Genomic DNA, 6,000 nt, shown 5'->3' on the forward strand with positions numbered 1-6,000 from the left:
ATGATTCAAAAAAAGTCATCATTAAAAAAAAAAAAGCAGAACACAACACTGCTCATTTTTATATTTAAACTACTAATTTAATTGCAAAATGTTCAGAAAATATTGCCTTTACACAATTTCTAATTTTTAGAAATTTTTAGTATATCTCTTCCTGTATACAAATTCATAGTTTTTGTAAGTGAATGTTTCAGAGAGACTTTAAGATCAAATAACTCAGCTATTTTAATAAAAAGATGCACTTATCACTTATTGTATTCTACAAATATCTTGTAGCTTTATTTAATTTTATATAGATAGTAAAATGAGCACTGTAGAGAAATAAGAAATAGCATGTCCTAAAAATAATTAGTTTGTTAATTCTCTCAATTTTGCTTAATTTTTCTCAGTATGTAAAACTCATCAGTGTTATATTTTCTTGGTGGCTTATAACTTTTACGAATATTGAATATTTCTTCTTCCTTATTTTGTTAACATTTCATATTTTTCCAAATTTCATTGATATTTTCATGCTTCCTTTCTTTCTACAGCATCTTTGTAATGTATTGTCAATCAATTTTGCCATTTGTTATCGATGCTTCTTTTGTAAGCTTGATATTTTTAACATAAACTGAAAAACCTATGTCTTTCTTGGAGAAATGTTTCTAATTCCACTTATTATAAACCATGATTTTTTGTTAACTTGATTTTGGGCATGGTGTTCCATGTAGAGAAAGGTGAAATATGTAGTTAATTTTTATAAATAATTTATCTCTTTCTTGTTTGACAGTGTACCTACTTTTCCTATGCTGCTTCTTATATATAAATTGTGTCTTTGTGCTCAGTCCTGTTGACTCTTTGCAACTTCATGGGACTGTAGCCCGCCAGGCTCTTCTGTCCATGGGATTATCCCAGCAAGAATACTGAAGCAGGTTGACATTTTCTCCTCCAGAAGTAAAGTGAAGTGGTTCAGTCCTGTCCAACTCTTTGTGACCCCATGGACTATAGCCTACCAGGATCCTCTGTCCATGGGATTTTCCAAGCAAGAGTACTGGAGTGGGTTGCCATTTCCTTCTCCAAGGAAATTGGAAATATATAAATATATATATATGTGTGTGTATATATATATATATATATATATATATGTAGAGAGAGAGAGAGAGGAGAGTTCCCCACCTTTTCTGAAACTAATTAATTAATGATTAATTAATTAATAAACTAATCAATACCCTTAAGATGTTATCATACAAAATTACACATACAAAATCTGATCATTTACAAAATTTTATGGAAATTACCTGCAATTTTAATCTCAGTTGATACAATTGTATTTATTTTATTCCTCTATGTTTTGGGGAAGTACTTCTTAGTATTTATTTCAAATTTTACAGTTACACTATTTATTATATTTAAACAAAGTTATAAGTAATAGTAGTTTCTAACTCAAATTGCTTATCTAACCATCTTTATAATCTGAATCACACTTGTTAGTTCATTTTTTTGTTTATGTTATTTACTTATCTTTCTTATTTGTTAGTAGTTTTATGATGACTGAATCATTATGAGTGTTATAATTGAATCATCACAAATTTGAAAATATGACTAGTAGAGATTTTGGTATATAAATAATTTATATTAAATATAATCATACCCTTATTTTTGTTATGGTTGAATTGGGTCATAAATATTTACACTCAACTGTAACAGACTTAAAACAGTGTTCTCAACCTAGACAGTTCCTTCCTTCTTTGCTCAGACTGAGGAGATCAAATTTAAAGATCTGAGTTCTTAGGGTGGGATTATTTAAAGATAAACTTAAAGAAATACATTCAATGATAGAAAAAAATTATTATAGTGATGTGATGGCAATGCTGCAGTCATGGTAAATCATGCAGATATTCAAACTACTATTATGACTTGGGGAAATCTCTCCCCACAAGTAATAGCAGTTTTGTTGCCTCATAATTCTTTCTAAATATTTACAAGTTATGGGACTTGAGCAACAGAAGGTAAACTGAAAAGAAAATCTAGAGCAAAGCTTATGTACCATATTGCTTATGACCTTTCATTTCTCGTCACTCTACATCTTTTTACAGGCCCATTTTCAGGTCAGCACATCTATAGAACACTGCATGAAGTGACAGCGATAAATTGAATAGTATTGCTGTTAGTGTGAAATGGACTGACTATAGTGTAATCAATTAACATCTTGGAAGCATGAACCAGTTCACTATTGATAGATATGAAGATAAAGATGTGGAATTAAATCTCCTCATGTATAAGCAATCAACAGTATGTAAAACTATCTATTTGAAACCGACTAATGTATAATACTTTTTGCCTTAGTAGAAAGTCCAAAAGCAAGATGAGTCAAAAAAGAATATATATATATATATATATATATATATATATGTATTCTTTCAGTAATTTTAAAGAAACTCATGTATTTTTTCACAAATAATATTATTTCTTCTTCATGTAGCTTATTCTTTAGCCTTGTTATTTAATTGTGAAGTAATCATAAGCATTGATGTCATAGTTGGATTTTAACTTATTTTAAAAAAAATACTTGTATTTGCACTCTTTACACATTAGCCATGAACTACAATTTTAACTCATTGCAATTAATGGAATTTGCATCAGTATTACAATTAAAATGGTCATCAAATGATAACAGATATATATATAAGCATATATTTTTGCATAGTTTCTTGAAATAATATTTTCTTATGTAATCTCGAAGACCTTATAGTAAAATAAATATAAAAGTAAATGGATCAAATAACTAAATTCAGCTATACATTATTCCATGAACTTTGAAACAACACAGGCAACCTAGGTGATATGAAATTTCAAGGCGGACACAACACAACTTGAAGAAAGTGACACAGATGATTAGAATCACAAGAATTTGAACATGAGCCAGGGATGAGATTGTGATGCTTATAAATTTGTGATTGGCACTAGGGCACTTGATTTCTTAATGAAATTAATTGTATTTCTTAAAGAACATGTAAAAATAGAGAAGAATATGTGTGATAAATTGTCACAGAAATTAAATTAAAAATTGTATGCATTAGAGCCTTAACCAGGTGTGACACGAAACTGAAAGCTGAAGGTTGCAGTTCGGTCATGAACATAACAGAACAAAATCCATTGGTTGATAACGTTCACTTTGTGACCTGTGAATGATGTTTATTCAAAGTACTTCATCATCACACACAAAGGCTAGAGACCAGACCCATTATATGAGTTCTAGCATCGAAACTTTGTTGAAAATGAATAGTCCTACTCATGGAAACATAAATGAGTCATAAAGTATCAACCAGCATTAAAAATTTAAAATCCAGATGGTGATAAAAATGACAAATATAATCTTGACTGTTAACAGGTGATAGATGCAGATTTTGTTTTGTTTTGGATCCATTGAATCTTTTCCACATCCTTTTACTTTTTCTGCTGTATGTGTTTTCTTGAATGGATCATAAAGATAAAAATCAAAACCAGGTACAACTCTTATTATCATTATCTGCTATTTTGACTCCCACATTCACATTTTCTTTTGTTTTATGTACTATTACCACAGATTCTTCTAATAGATATATTTCCAAATTTATAGTACATGTGTTTTGTGATGACATGAAATATAGATATGACATTGACATGACATTGGGTTTTCCACTCCTAAAATTTTGGTAGAAGAAGATGGGGTTGTAATGAATGAATTAAGCTAGAATTAAATGTCTGGGCAGCATATAGTTTTGTGAAATAATAGCCTGATATATAAATCTTTTTATCTGTTCTCTCATATTTAATCTCATAGGCTTCCTGTATACATAACTTAAATGCACACTATAAAATATGGATATACCTAGAAGCAGGAGGTACTAGACAAGGCCCTGAGGGATCTTTGCTACAGCTAGGACAGGAGATAAAGACCTGAATTAATTTCACTTCTCTTCTCATAACTTAGACCTCGACAAATTTGACACAGATATTTAAGAAAGAAAAACAGACTTTCAATCATCTTATCAATATTAATTCTGCCTCTTTCTCCAGGTGCTTTTCTGTCACATGTTTGTTACATTTCTCCTCTCCTTTTCTCTTTTTTCTTCCATCCATCTCCTTATAACCTTGGCTCCTGCAAAGGGCAACATAATTATAGTGAAGTGGTAAAGAAAAGCCATTCAAATGCTTGTTTTCTCAACTCAAGCTGAAGTTGAATCTCTGTTACTAGACTTAATGACAAAATATGGTCTTACAGGTGACTATTTGTGTAAAATAAGACCAACAAGCAATGCTGGCATTACCAAAGTCTGTGCCTCCCCATGGGAGGAAAGAGATGAATGTTTTCTGTGGAGGATTTTCTTGCCTGTCTCTCCTTAGTTTCTCCACAATTTGCTTAGTGACATTAGCTTTATTTAATAAGGTGATTGGAAATAACTCACGTACTTAGCAATGAATGATGAGTTCTCAAAAAGGTAATAGGCTTTCGTAAACTTAGGAAAATAAGAGGCAGATTAATGTCATGTTAGCTTGAGGATAAACCTGCCATTGTGAATAAATGACTGTCCTTTACCCACACTGATACTGCAGGTTGTTTCCATAAAAAAATGTATAAAGCCTATTTTCAAACATTGCAGTAGAATATTCTCACTGTAAACATCACTTAGTTTTTGTTTTCATCTTTTTTTAAACACATTCTTAAAGTCTATGGCTTTTTTCAATGTAAGTGTTGAACCCAGGTCTGAAAGAGAATATATAAATAGAGAAAGAGTGATGTGTTATAAAGTTTTATTATGATTTCAGGCACATATTAAAAAACCTATAAGGTAACATTAATCACTAATAATATACTACTAGTGGTTATATGAGAGTGAAAGAGGAGATAGAGAAGTGATGATTTGCATCACTGAAAATTCTGTACTTTGAAGCTGACAGTAATATGACTAAGTACTAAGTTCAGTGCTGTTGGCAATACAAACACTCCACCCATTAAGGGTGAATTCATTTTTCTGAGTTCCAAGAATCATGACCGAAATACAGTAGGGGCAAACTTGATACATTCTGTGTCTTATTATTAGTTATCCTTTTAAAGAATAATCTTTGAAGCAGAGGAAGGACAAAATTTGTGAATTATTAAAATATTTTAACTCAGACTTTTGATTAAGTCTGCTCACCACTGAAAGGAAAATATGCTACTTATTTGGGATACTTTTTTTTAAAGGCTATTTAGCTGTTAACCATATTTTTAAATCATTGAGAAGAATCTTGATTCATTTTCTGGGGACAAATATCACTGTACCTGCCACTAATTCTTCCTTTCTGAATCTAAGTGTTCAGAAGCCTCACATGGTTCTGTGTGTTCCTCTGTACTCTTACAAGTGCATACAAGAACATGCCCTGGATGGTCTGCTGACTCAAGAGGACAAGAGACTTGGGAAGCAGACCAGAACCCATAGATCCTCAGCGTGGAACAGAACTGCCCTTCTGAAGTAGACGACCCCCATTTGACTCTCAGGATCATAAGGAACATAGTTAAAATCAACTGAGCTGCAAAACTGAGCCCTGCCTTGGTCAGCCACTCATACCTAATGCTTAAGTGCAGGATTAAGTCTCTCATTCTTGAGTTAGTTTGATATGAAGATATATTTTTGTTTGTTTCTTTTGTTTTGGCAATAATTAATACAAGCTACTTGTAAAAACAGATATTCCCATATGTCTCTTCTGTTGCCCTTTTTTCTGAAATAGGTAACTAAAATAATTTAATAAAGTACTAAGTAGGCCACATGAAGGAGTACATCAAGGCTGTATATTGTCACCCTGCTTATTTAATGTATATGCAGTTAAACGCTGGGCTGGAAGAAGCACAAGTTGGAATCAAGATTGCCGGGAGAAATATCAATAACCTCAGATATGCAGATGACACCACCCTTATGGCAGAAAGTGAAGAGGAACTAAAAAGCCTCTTGATGAAAGTGAAAGAGGAGAGTGAAAAAGTTAGTTTAAAGCTCAAAATTCAGA

The 6,000-nt window shown here is 31.7% G+C and overlaps 1 long non-coding RNA gene across 3 annotated transcripts in view; it reads left to right on the forward strand.

The window, feature by feature from the left end:
• LOC129644813 (uncharacterized) overlaps nt 1-5,658 on the forward strand; it is a 40,864-nt gene extending 35,206 nt beyond the window's left edge. For 2 of the 3 annotated variants that reach the window (XR_008710992.1, XR_008710991.1), the window contains exons 2-3: nt 2,085-2,268; nt 5,362-5,658. This is a non-coding gene — a long non-coding RNA (uncharacterized LOC129644813). Of the gene's footprint in view, nt 1-2,072; nt 2,269-5,361 lie in introns of all 3 variants that reach the window. The other variant, XR_008710993.1, reaches the window with a different exon arrangement.
• Nucleotides 5,659-6,000: the final 342 nt, after the last annotated feature.

This window comes from Bubalus kerabau, chromosome 2 (genome assembly GCF_029407905.1).
Source record: "Bubalus kerabau isolate K-KA32 ecotype Philippines breed swamp buffalo chromosome 2, PCC_UOA_SB_1v2, whole genome shotgun sequence".
Taxonomy (NCBI): Eukaryota; Metazoa; Chordata; class Mammalia; order Artiodactyla; family Bovidae; genus Bubalus; species Bubalus kerabau.